The sequence below is a fragment of the Phyllostomus hastatus genome, unplaced genomic scaffold, assembly GCF_019186645.2.
Source record: "Phyllostomus hastatus isolate PE091 unplaced genomic scaffold, TTU_PhHast_1.1 phas_scaffold_1674, whole genome shotgun sequence".
Taxonomy (NCBI): domain Eukaryota; kingdom Metazoa; phylum Chordata; class Mammalia; order Chiroptera; family Phyllostomidae; genus Phyllostomus; species Phyllostomus hastatus.
In genome coordinates this window covers 16576308-16590408 of record NW_025334011.1, presented here as the reverse complement: position 1 = coordinate 16590408, position 14101 = coordinate 16576308, and positions in this window count along the sequence as shown.

Here is a 14101-nt window from a genome sequence, read left to right as displayed (position 1 = left end):
GCAGTCTGTAGGTCGGCCCGCGATTGTGTGGCTCACAGCACCTGAACCCTGGGTCTGAGGCAGGGATGGAAGGGAGCAAACCCTTTTCCAGACTGTAGGTGACCATTTCCACCTTGTCTATGACATTCGTGGTCCCTGGACCCTAGGCTACATTCTTCTAAGAATCAGTAGTCCACACACTTGCATCTGTCCAATTTCCTTTTCTCATACTCGCTTACCTTTCTTCCATATTAAAAACGCGCAAATTGAGTCTCCCGCCCGCCCCCCCCCCATCCAGTCTACTTCTGGGGAGCAGGGCTGGGAGGCTGGCCTCCAGGGCAAGCCCGCGGAGCGGAGCGGCTTCTGCTCATTTCATCCGAATGCGAGCCCCTCACAATGGCTGCCTCCCTGCCTGTGTTGGGGAGGAAGGTTTCTGTCTGTGAAGTTATCCAAGGTGAGGTCCTGCAGTCCCAGAGCACGGGTGCCCTTCTGTCTGACCCTTTTCCTCCTTCCCCGAGAGTTATGAACAAAAGGAGAATTCCTCCTACGTCGAGATGCTGATTATGGGGGAGGGGTAGTAAGAGATGAGAGTGGAGGGAATATTCTTAGTAATCAGAGTATTTAGCAGATTGGTAACTGTCTACAGCTTATTTCTTCCCAGCACATACCCCTTGAAATCATTTTCCCTGTAAATGTTAAAAGCCATATTAAAAAAACCAACCTTGATTACTCCTCTTTGTACTTCAATCAGCAGCACATCAGCCTCTGAATAAACTGTAATTCCTCCACCATGCCCACAAGAACATTTAGGCCACATTTAAAACAGATATCTTGGTAGGGGTCTCGAGAACAATTAGCAATTAAAATCATCTACTTCTACACTTTGCAACAGAAACATGGCTGCTTGATTGATTTCACCGTCTCAGGCACAGCTCCGCTCGGAGCGCCATCCTCGCCAGCCCTCCTGCGGCACTTGGAACCACGAGGCGTCTCAAGTGTTGGAAGGCAGCTCTCAGGGCTGGTGCATCTGTCAACATGAACACTGAACTTGATACCTTGTCCTAAGAACATGCCCCTGGGAGTCACCAGGACTCCCCTTGAGTCTCCATGGCTTGGGACTAATGTCGTCATAAATAACCCCCTGCCGGGGCAAGTGCTGGCGGAAGACCTGCTGCTCCTGTGCTCTCTCCGGCACCCAACCACAGCCCACAAGGCGCTTTGCCTAAAGGTACTATCCTTTCAGGATTATTCCCAGAGCAACAGGCTCCTAGAACCATAAAATGCCAGCGATGGAAAGAAGAGAGTGAGAAGTCGTTGGATCCAACCCCCGTGGATTTTCCAGGTGAACAAAGGGAGTCTCAGAGAGACTCAGCTAGCTAGTGATGGCCACGACCATACCCACCGTCCTGAACCCCTAGGTCAGTCCCTCCACCAGATGGTCTTCATGAGTGGGAATTATGTGAAATGGTTTCTCCTTTGCAAAAAACAAGGCGATCAATTTGCACAGCAGTTCAGGTATGATCCTGATTTCAGGCAGAAGAATGGACTAGAGGAATCTCTGAGAGCTGCCGAAACTGTGGCGGTCCTCCGTGTGAGTGAGTGGCTGTCCCGCATCACCTCATCCACGCATACTGTCCTCGAGCGAGCGGAACACCAAGGACCGGGGGTGCCGGCTACAGCAGGGCCAGGGCTGGTCTGAGGTGGGAGAGGAACTCGCCTGCTAAGCCGGGTCTCACTCTCAGACCCCCAGAGGCAGCTAGGCTGATGTTTTACATCCGAGATGCTTCTTTTACTGCACTCCTATTCCTAGGGGTACCCCAAAGGGTGTGAGCACAGGGGATAAAAATGGTGAGGGATAGAGTGATCTGGACAGGGTATCGACACCTGTACAAGTCAATATGAGGTACAAAAGAGAAGAAATAGCCCCAGCAAGACTCAAGCTTGCCACCCCTGGGCCCTGGGTTTCAGTCAGGAATGGAAGGGAGGATCCCCTGCTAGAGGCCCTCAGTGCCCATTTCCCCCTAAGGGGGGAAATTGTCTAAGACGTGTCGCCCCCACCCGGATCACAGGCTCTACTGTCATTCTAGGGTTGGAACAATGACTGCAGAGGTGAGGCCCTCGGGCAATCCAAAAGCAGGGGCACTGGGAAGAAGAGCTGAGGCATGGCTACTGCACAAACCCCTGCAAAATGTCGTCAGTGGCTGGTGAAACCTAAACTAAAGCTGGAAGTTCAGTGGCACTTCCAATGTCTGAGGTAATGTTTTAGATATTGTTTTGCCTAGGATAGCAAGCCACTGGGGACCCCAGGGACCCCCCAGTGAGCAGTCTGCCCTTAACAAATAGGTTAATAGCTTATAACAGTGAATAATCACTGATGAAAATGACAGTAAAAAATAAAGCAATAAATAGTAAAACAGAAATTCTGTGAAAGAAGCCAGGTGGTGAAAGACAAACACCATATGATCTCACCTATAAGTGGAACCTACTCAACAAAACAAGCAAGCAAAATAGAATCAGAGACGTTGAAATAAAGAACAAACTGACAGTGACCAGAGGGTTGGGGGAGGGGATACTGGGGGGGAGAGGAAGGGTCATCAAGGAACAGGTATAAAGGACACATGGACAAAGCCAAAGGGGGGTAGGATTGAGGGTAGGAGGTGGGGTGGCTGGGGTTGGGGGGAATGGTGGGGGGAAATGGAGACAACTGTACTTAAACAACAATAAAAAAAGAGAAAAAAATAAACTCATTAAACCTCCCACCCCAAAAAAGAAATTCTGCAACTTTTATGCACCTTTAAACATTTTTTTCACTTATTGTATTTTTTTAATGTAAGAGTCTTTTGACAAGAATGGTGATATTTATGAGTCATAGGGCTTTTTATGAATTTTATGTATTTTTAAAATTATTGTTTCCAAATTGGGGCATGGTTTCCTGATTCATTCAGATGAATATGCTTATTCCACTTGCTTAACAATGTTTTCCATGAATTTAAAATTTTCTGCCCTGGCTGGTGTGACTCAGAGGATTGAGTGCTGGCCTGTGAGCCAAAGGGTTCCTGGTTTGATTCCCAGTCAGGGCACATGCCTGGGTCGCAGGCCAGGTCCCCAGTAGGGGACACATGAGAGGCAACCACACACTGATGTTTCTCTCCCTCTCGTCCTACCTTCCCCTCTAAAACTAAATAAATTAAAATAAAGTAAAATTTTCTCATTGGTTCTAATAAGTCTCTTGAAAGAATACTGATCCAAAAATTAATCTTTCAAGTTACTATTGTTAATGTTTGTGCACTCTATGATGATTGATATTGTGATGTATTTTCAAGTAATTTTGTCCACTTTCTCACTTATGTTGCCTTTTTCACCTGATTCAGGCTGATTTTCAATCAGCAATTCCTGCTTTGTGGGGCACTGGGGCTCACCTGCTGCTGTCAGGGTAGATGGCGTGCCTATACCTGCTCACGTTCCCCCATGGACACGGAACGTTTGTTTAATAGAGAGGCAAGCTGGCCTCAGTTCTTCCAGCCCCTGGGTGGGGTTTGAACCATCCCAGGAAGGAACCCTTTTCATGTAAGTCTCTATGTGGTTATAGAAAAAGAGCAGAGGCCAGAAGCAGACTGAGCTCTTCAGAAGACAGTTTATAATGGGCTCAGGTTTGGAGGAGAAGTCAGGAGGTGGTATAGCAGAGTGTGGCAGCCATTCTCCCAGCCCCTTCAGGTATCCTAGCACTGTCTTGTCCCCTCCAAGACCATGGCAGCAGTGTGTGTGTGTGTGCATGTGTCTGTGTGTGCCCCACTGGTGCATCACTGCAGCCAGGGACCAGCACCAGCCAGCTGCACAGCCTGTAGGAGAGTGGGGTAGCAGCCAGCTGTGGTGGCCACAGCTCATGGACTGCCTGATGTCTGCATTTGAGGTCCCCTTCAGAGACTCTTCAAAATGAGTGGGAGACATCAGCATAGCCATGCCCCCTTTAAAAGAAAGTTTAGGGAACCTCAAACTATTTGAGGCAATAAGAAATTGATAATGTGCTTTGAATGTTAAAAAACCTTAATGACCATTAAATATTAAAATAAACCTCTTTTAATTTTTATTTTACATGCATCTCACTAACTTGTGTGGAATTAGGAAGTTTTATTCTTGGTTTTGTCATTTGAAAGACCTTATCAAACCAGATAGTAGGAGCACAGGTGGTCTAAAATGAAAGGCAATGTTAATTTGAGGTTTGAGGAGGACCAACTTCCAAACGTTCTGTAATCAGTTTTAAAAGCCCACGGAAAATAACAGGCAGAGTCCAAAAGCCTTTGTCTGACTCTCTTCTAACTTTATTTTTATTGTTCACAGTATTACAGATGTCCCCACATTTTCCCCCTTTTTCACCCCCTCCACCCAGCCCTCAGAGCCCCCTTCTCTCAGGCCATCCCCACACCATTGTCTATGTCCATGGGTCATGTACATATGCTCTTTGGCTACTCCCCTCTCCTTCTTACATCCAGTCTCCCCCTCCTACAGCTGTCGGTCTGTTCCTTGTATCCATGCATATGATTCTATTTTGCTCATTATTTTGTTCATTGGGCTCCACATATAGGTGAGATCATATGATATTTATCTTTCTCTGGCTGGCTTATTTCACTTAACATAATAGTCTTTGGGTCCATCCATGCGGTCACAAAATATAAGAGTCCCTTTTTCACTGCTGCCTAGTATTCCATTGTGTACATGTACCACAGCTTTTTTTATCTGCTCATCTACTGATGGGCATTTGGGCTGTTTCCAGATCTTGGCTATTGTAAATAACGCTGCAGTGAACATAGGGGTGCTTATATTCAGCCTTCAGTGTCCCTGGCCCAGCCTGCAGAGCAGGTGAGCTCCAGCAAGGAGAATAAGGGAGAAAAAAGTATTTCTTCCTGGTTCAGATGGTTATAAGAACACATCACCTGGCTGGAACTATGCTGAATGTTTAACTAACCATCTCATTTAGCCCCTGCAACAACCCTGTAAACCGAGTATCTATATTCCCATATAAGGAGTTAAAGTGACAAAGTTGGGATCCAAACCTGGATCTTTCTGATTCCAAAGTCTGTGGTTTTTAGCACTATACTGTAACTGTCATAATTTCCTCCCTGGAAGATAGAGAGAGAGTATCAGAGAAAAAGCATGTGGGCGTTGGGTAGCGAGTCCACCCTGCACCTGCCCTTGTGCTGTGTGGAACCCCGGCTGGTACAAGCACGTCCCTGTGCCACGTGCAGCTCTTCTGTGGCACCCGGAGCTGTGAGTGTCTGTGCACTGGCCCTCATTGGGAGTCCGGCTCCAGGAGCTGGGCAGGGCTGCCTGCTAGTGGGCTCATGCAGTCCTTAGCACAAACCTGCTCATCGCTCTGATGCACTCTCTGCGCCCACCAAGTTCTGTGTCGTGGAGCCCACATCCTGACAGACCTTCCCGCGACGCTGCTAGTAGAGAAAGTCCTACCGCAGAAAACAGGGCAGAGCCAGCCCTGCGGAGGCAAGAAGCCTGTTTCCGTCGGGGCCAGATTTGCCCGGTCCCACCAATCAGTCCGGCGGGACCCCCTCTCGGTGACTGTGCCCAGACACAGGATTTCTAGTTCCTCGGAAACATAAAACCCTAACACAGCGAGCAGCAAAAGGGAGTTTGGGACGTCAAAACCAACCAGCTCAGAAAAACGCACGGAGCGGCCCTGACAGAGCTCAGCTGCTGTCCCAGCTGAAGTGGAGACCCCAGAGGCACAGGTTACAGGGACCCGGGCCTCCCGGAGCTGGAGCAGAGTTGGTTTGTCCCGGGGCCGGCATTACGAAGGGCTCGCTCCTCCCCGACTGTCGTCCGTGGCCGCCGGTGGCGCTGCAGTGCACGTCCCAGGGAACCGAGCGTCCGCAGGCCGCATTCCTCAGAACCCCAGAAAGCCTTTCATTGCTGTCAGGTGCTCCCAGTGACGTGTGGCTTTCAAGGACAGAGTGTGATTTTCCTTTTTTAAAAAAATTAGGAAAATAAACAAACAACCATATGAACATCCTTTCTTTATGCTCCAGCCACATTGGCGCCATTTGCATCCCTGAATGTGCCATGAGCTCTTTCTCACTTTTAAACCTACAGGACCCTGCGTGGAACCTCGTCCCTCCCTCTTACCAGACTGAGGCCTACGTCTCTCAGGCCTCAGCTCACTGTCGCTGCTCTGGGGACACCTGTGAGCTCTTAAACCAGGTCAGATCCTCCTGTTAAACACCCAGGACTCAAGTCACTTATTACACTTGCAATTCATAAATCATGTTATAAACGAACATTCTTTTTCTCTTGAGGATGGACTGCCGTTACCCCAATACTTAGCTGCAGTCCCGTCCATGTCCTCGCTGCACCCCCCACCCACCCACCATGGAGGAATCAGTGCAGGGGGCCCTGGGGTTGTCTCCAGAGGCAGGGCTGGTGCCCTCAGTGGAGGGGATGAGCTCAGAGGGGGCCGCCCAAGTCTGTCATGGTTGCTGCTGTTTTTCCAGGACATACCTAGTGCCTGGGTCCCAGGAGATGCTCACTAAACAGTCCTTGCATCACTGAATGCACGTTGGACGCCGGCAGCCTGGGTCGTGGGCTGCACAAGGAACTTCCAGGGGTCGCAGTTAGATGACCTATGCCCTGTGTGTCAGAGTGCCCCGACACTCCCCAGTTGCCCTTACCCCCCGCAGAGTGGACGACAGTGCACTTGGACACCCCATCGCAAGTATCAGTCAATACAAGTTCTTCTATTCAAGTAAGAAAATCTTAATAAAGAAATCAAAATCATTTCAAGGGTTCGTATTTTTGAGCCAACTTTTACATAGTTTAGCTGCACATCTCTCAGACGTGTGTTCTGAGCTAGCCTAGCAGTGAGGGTAGAAGTTGTTTTTCTCTTGTTGACAGAAAGGGGTCTGCCACCCTCCTGTCCCTGCCCCACGCATTTTAAGAAGTTCAATACGGACCCTAAACTCCTCTTTTGGAAGAGGCAGGGGAGAGTCCGTCTTAATTCCATTTTTTTCCAACAGCTGACCCTCAAGTGCTGGGTGGACAAACTGACCACCAGAGGGAGGGAGTGGAAGTATCTCACCCAGGGCTCTAAATTCCTTTCTCACGTGGATTCTAGGTTAACGTGAGGTTCTAGATTTATGAAAGTGTCATTTTCCCTTATTATGAAAGCAATAGATACTCAGTTTTGAGAATTTAGAAGATATAGATGTGCAGAAAGGAGAAAATTTAAATCACCATAATCCCAACTCCATAACCACTATGAATATTTTGAGGTCATTTCCCCCCATGAAAATACATACTTTTTATTTTATAAAAATGAAAGTGCACTTGGGGAGGGGGTAGTGAAAACCATTTTAATACAGAAAGTGTAGAGTAACCAAGTAACAAACATACCCCACACTGCCCACCAGCAGCACAGCCAGATATGAACCTCTGATAATGATGTGCATGTGTGCGTGTGTTTGTGAGCATGAAGTGCTCCAGGTAAGGTTGGCATCCCTCCGATTCTCTCTGCGGTCCCATCCCCCATCCTCCTCTTCCAAGGGTAATCAGTAGCATGAACCCTCACACAGGCCACAGCTGTGTATGTACAATATTACCCTTGCCCATGGTTTCATTTCTGCAGTTTCAGTTACCTGTGGTCTGAAAATAATTAGTAAATTACAGAAACAATTTAAAATTTTAAATTGTACACCCTTTTGAATATTGTGATGAAATCTCATGCCATCCACTTTTTCTCATCTGGGATGTGAATCCCTTCTTTGTCCAGCATCTTCACACCATAGATGCCACCCCCACTCCTACCCCCATCCTGGCACTTGGTAGTGACTTAGTATATACACGTTGGTTATCAAAGAGACTACATTCACATAACCTTTTATAGTATACTGTTGTAATTGTCCTATTTTATTATTATTCTTGTTAAACTCTTTCTGTGCCTAATTGATCAATTAAACTTTCTCATAGGTATGCACATATAGAAAAACCAGCATGTACAGGGCTTGGCACTGTCTGTGTTTTCAGGCATCTACTAGGAATGTTGGAATGTGTCTCCTGAGGCTATGGAGGGACTACTATACATACATATATGTGTGTATGTACATGTGTCTAGTGCATGTGTTTACATAACTCACATAAAAGGTAATTACTGTGCATAGTGATCTGAAACCTATTACTTCCACTCTACAGTTTTTAGATGTCTCCATATTGATATAGCTAATGGTAACCAATTTATTTAAACAGCTGTGTGTAGCCTGTTGTATGAATATGTCACATTTAATTTATTCCTCTGTTGTTAAAATTTAAGTTGTAGCTAATATTTTACTAATACAACCACTGCTGCACAGACACCCCTGTACAGTTGTCCTGTGCATGTCCTCATGGTTTCTGGGGATGTGTGTTTAGCACCGGAACTGCTATGGTGCAGGGTATAAATATTTCACGATGCCAAGTTGACTTTCAAAGTGGTTTTGCCAACATGTACTCCCTCCTGCAGTTTATAAAAGTCTCCACTTCCACATAGCTTCATCGGCACTTGGTATTGTCAGACCATTCACGTTGGCCCACCTAATAAGCTAGAATTGTATTCTACTCTCTTTTTCTTTGCACTTTCCATGACTGCATGTCAGTTTAAGCCAATCACTGTTTTGTAACTGCTTTCTGCACTTAATGCATTTGAACACCTTCCCATATACATAAACATTCTCCCCTATAATTGAAGGCACGCTATTTTGTGTGGCTGTGCCACTGTTTGTGCAATGAGTGCCCTGACACTGGAACTGACACTCACATTTCCAAGGCTTGGCCATTACTAAGGGCACACGGGAGCTGTTGCCGCAGAGTGGTGAACATGGACTTTAGACTCAGACAAAGCTTGGCTTTCTGTCTAGGGCCCTCCACTTGCCACGGCGCAGCCTGGGGACAGCCCTCAGGGATGACGGCTGCACTGACCCCCCAGGACCTCATGGTGCAGCATGAGATCAGCCCCTGCAGCCAGCTGCCCTTGGAATCCCGGTTCTGCCGTTTACTAGCTGTGTGGCCTCAGGAGAGTTCTTGAAGTCCTCTGCACCTCCATCTCCTCGTGTTTAAAACTGGAGATGATACGACAGGGCCTGTGCAGAGGGTTGTTAAAGGGAGGATACAAGGTAATGGGTGATTTTAGCCCAATCTGGCATATAATAGTATGTAGCATTCATTATATCCCTACTATTCAAGTCTCATTGAAGTAACATAGGATGTTTGTACCAAAAAGGATCTGCATAGTCAAGTTCAATTCACCCAGATGGAGAAAGCGAAGTTCAGAAGAACCGGTGACTGGCCCCGGTCACACAGCTGATTGCTGTCAGTCGATCTGTGGGAACAGAATGAGAACAGCTGTCTTTGGGCTTTCTCTGGCACTTTAAGCCATGTTGTGACAAGAAAAGCTGGAATTACAAAAATTTGTAAATCAGACATCCCATCCCTTTGGCACACTCATTCCTCAGGGTCCACCCGCCATTCTTCTGTGCGGATGGCCTTGCCGTGTGTGCTGGCTCACCAGTCACTCCTGAGGCAGATGTGCTGCAGGCAGGACAAGGTAGGTTTCAAGACCTTGGTCACCAAACATGGATGCCAGCATGTGGAAAGTGCAAAGCCCTGTGTGTCCTGCTCACTGCTAGGAAACAGGAGAGCCTGGTCCTGACTGCGGCCAGTAATAAATCATAAGCTCTACCTGTCAGGGAAGTCTCAGGGGGGTTGGGGGTGGGCACAGCTAAGACGTGCAGGTGGCTCGGCCACATGTAACCTTCGTGACCCCCAAACATCCAGTTGCTGTTCCTCAGATCTGTTCTCTCACCTGGCCCACACCTGACACCAGGCACAGACAGTGGGGAGACGGGTCCCCTGGCGGGGCTCTGCCACCAGCTGGGAATGAAGGCTTTTCTTCCACCCTGTACTTACTCTGTTCTATTTCAGGATAATTCCTGGGTTTCTGTCACTAAAATGGACAACAGGGATGTTTCCAAAAGGCAATAAATACAGTTTTCCTTTGAGAGTAAATCACTTGGGTACCCAGAAGATTCTCCAGACACAGGAATACGACCAATGAACTTTCTGGAGAGCCATTTCATCCTGTGTCCGTACGGTAGGGTATCTAGGAAAGTGTCCTGGAGACCTGTAACCACCAGAGAGCTTACTCACTGTCGCCCTCTTCTTCATGGTTTTGGTCATGAGAAGTCCTAGAACTCAAATCTGATAAATTGAAAAATATGTCTCCCTTTCAACGCCCTTCTAGAAGAAAATGGAATTTATAGTCTACTTTGTTTATAGATTCTATTATATGTGTGTATATGTATATATGTGTATAGATTTATGTATGTAAGTATGTGTATAAATTGTTTAATTAAAAATCTCTCTCCTCCCCTTCCTTTTTAACAGGTCTTCCTCTTTTGGAATTGAGATCGGCTTTACAATTCAGAGTTGATCACTAAAAATACATTAAAAAACCAAAATGGTTAATATGTGCACTTCAAGTTTTCAAAACGTTTTAAGATAGTCCAGATGAGAGCTCTGTCTGAGAGGAAGGAAGCAGCAGAGTTGAGGGGATTGAGGACTGAGGGAAGATGGCGCAAGTCCTGGCTGGGGAGAGAGGCTGGCCCTGGCGAGGAGGGAGGGAGGGAACCAAGTGACGCTTTATCAGGTGGGGATAGGAAGCTAAGACAATTGCCTCCAAAGTTTCTCTGTAGAGATTAAGGCAGAGTCTTCGGGAGCAGTGGAAACTACTCTGCCCTATGGTTGATGGATGTTGGGAACTGCCCTGCCTGGTATCAGAAGCTGTAACCGCCCCCCCGCCAAGGCTGAGGGAGTGGCCTTGGACGGTAAGTCAGCAGGGAGACAAAAGCTTGTCTCCCTGGCAGGAGCGCTGCTTCTGCTGCTTCATTCATAACTAAACCCCAAAGCTTGGTCGGTTAGCCAATGACGGGTAAGATTCCCCAAGGGGGAACTACCTAAGACAGGCACGATCATGTGGTTGGCCCCCAAAAGAAGGACTTTGGGGGTTACAGCAAAAGGAGGTGATGGACCCTCACTCCTTGGCTTTTACATAGCCTGAGTCCTCAACGTCTGGGAGAAAATCTCCTTATCTCTTGGTTGCCTTAGTTCCCATGCTCCACCTAAGCCTGAAACAATGACAGGGTGGTGCAGCTCTGTGCTGAAAAGGGGAGGTTCCCTAGGTGATCAGGCCTAAGAAAGAATATGTAAACTCCTGTGAAACCTGCTTTGTTTAGAATGCTCTCAGTTGAATGATGAGGGTCCAGAAAGAAGTAAGTTTGTTCTTCAAAGTTTTACAGCTCTTTGACCCTGACTCAAAATAGGCCCTCAGACTTCCTTGTTATCTATTGTTTGATCCTTACTTCCTAGCAATGAGTAATGAGCTTCTACCTGAATTCTTATTCAAACAAAACCAATAAAAAGCCTCTCTGGAGGGGGAATGGGATTCTCTCCCCAACAGGGAGGGTGGCCAAGCGGCGCTCCCCACGTGAGGAGTGGCCATGGCGCCCTCCAGGAGAGAGGGTGGCCAAGGCGCTCCCCACATGAGGAATGGCCCTGCTGTTCCTATTCCCCCACAGGACCTGGTTGTCTCTGTGTATGTTTTTCTCGAGTGTTGATGAACATCCACAGCTGAGATGGATACTGCTGGCCGGCATCCTCCACAGGTGAGGGAAAAAAGAGAGAAGCGTCTAGACTCATGTGAACAGTCGTTCTTCACTACAACAAAAATTAGTTAGTACTAAAAATCTCACCACGGCAGTCCACGAATTGCTGGTGGGGAGGAAATCGGTACTGTCACTCTGGAGTACTATTGGGCAGTGTGATAAATTACAACGGCCACAAGTGCTCTGTTCCTGTCCCCACGCAAAGGTGAGGTCTCATGCTCCCCTCAGTGACTTGTGGGACCAGTGGAATGTGGTAGAGGTGATGCTGCCTAACTTCTGAGGCTCATCATGTCACCCTGGTAGATTCACCTTGGTTACTGGCTGGGGGAGCCGGCTGCCACGTAAGACATTCCAGCCCCCTGTGAGTGCCACACCAGAGAGGCCTCAGTGAGGATCCTGACAGTAGCAGCCTTGCCTGGCCTTGCAGATGTCCCCACCGAGGCACAAGATACGTGGGTAAAGTCATCTGGGACCCTCCAGACCATGTGGTGGCCAAACCTCAATGACCTACTCAACGCCACAGGGAGAGATGAACCACCCTGCCAAGACTACCTGAATTCGTGGCCCACGAAACAGATACAAAGTGGTGGTTGTTTCAAACCACTGAATCTGGGGGTAGTTTGATAAGCAGCTGTGTATCAGCAGAACACGCAACATCCACTGAAGCTGAGCATCACCCATCCTAGACCTGCCGGTTCCACCCCCGTAAACACCCAACCCGATGTGTGTCTATTTGCCCAAAGGAAATATACAAGGAAGGTCATGGCAGCTCCACATTCCTAACAGCCCCAAACTGCAAACCACCCCAAAAGGTGAGGTGAGAACTATCCACCTGCTAGATCGGGCTGGATGGGACCAGAAGGGAGAGGAGAGAAGGGTGGCAGAGAAGCCGGGTGGGCAGTTTGGGACCCAACTAGGGGAGTTCCCAGTGAGAAGGCTGCACAGTGCTGAGGACCACACCCGCTGTCGCAGCTAAACACCCACGGGAAGGGGCGGCACTGGTGGGTGACCACTCCCTCCAGCTCCTGTCTAAAAGGCTCAGCAACATTGCTCTAATGTATGGTGGGCCAAGAGGCTGAGGCATATTAAGTGGGCTTTTTTTGGTAAGCTAAGGCACTATGGTGGTGGGGGGTGGGGGTGGGGGACTGGTAGCTAGGAAATTAATATGAATAATGTCCCATATCCCTCCTTTTACATGGAGAGTAGATTTTAACCAATTTTGTCTCTCCTCAGTTAAGTTGACCTAAAGTCCTTAGCCAATTCCCCCAGCCTAGGCATACACCCGAGAGTTTGGATTGACAGACAGTTTCATTTCATTTTCCATTTTCCAAACAAGAGTGATGTTTCACCCTGGCTGGCGAAGCTCAGTGGATTGAGCGCGGGCTGTGAACCAAAGTGTCGCAGGTTTGATTCCCAGCCAGGGTACATGCCTGGGTTGCAGGCCCTAACTCCCAGCAACCGCACATTGATGTTTCTCTCTCTCTCTCTCTCTCTCTCTCTCTCTCTATCTATCTATCTCCCTCCCTTCCCTCTCTAAAAATAAATAAATAAAATCTTTAAAAAAAAAAAATCCTCTCCAGGTCACTTCAGGCCTGGTTCTGGTTCTAAAAAAAAAAAAAAAAAAAAAAAGAGTGATGTTTCACCCTGGCTGGCGAAGCTCAGTGGATTGAGCGCGGGCTGTGAACCAAAGTGTCGCAGGTTTGATTCCCAGCCAGGGTACATGCCTGGGTTGCAGGCCATCACCCCCAGCAACCGCACGTTGATGTTTCTCTCTCTCTATCTCCCTCCCTTCCCTCTCTAAAAATAAATAAATAAAATCTTAAAAAAAAAAAGAGTGATGTTTCAAGAGTGACAGAGTATACCATGCCTGGGGGAATGAGTAATTCTACAAAATTCCACCAGAGGGAGCCAAATGACTGCTTTAGAACTGTTCACCGCAGGTCTGGGTTTCTTCTTGGGAAGCCTGCCTGGTAATAGCCGTTGAGCTCCCCTCTGCCTCGTTTTACCCTCCTCTGCTCCTCCCCACAAGATTTTTTTTTAATTCAGAAGTCATAATAGCACCAGAAATACATATCCTGTATTTTCTTACTTAACAACCCACAGACTTTAAACAAATACCGCTATAGCATCAATGTGAAGATTCTCCAATCTTTTAATAGAGAATAGAATCATTTTTTAAAATCTTGTCCTAGGCAAAAAAACAACATTGTGGATGCATGATGAGGAATAAATCCAGTCAAGCCCATGGGTGGGCTGGGGGGTGGGATGGGATATGGAAGGATGCTTTGTAATTGTAAACAGTTTACCCAAAAGTGAATTATCTTCTTACACTGCCATATGGGTTAGCTCTACATTAGGAATTGCCTAGACAAACACATGTTTCCTGCTTCTCTCTAGCTTCAGAGCTCCCAGACTGTTCCTGCACA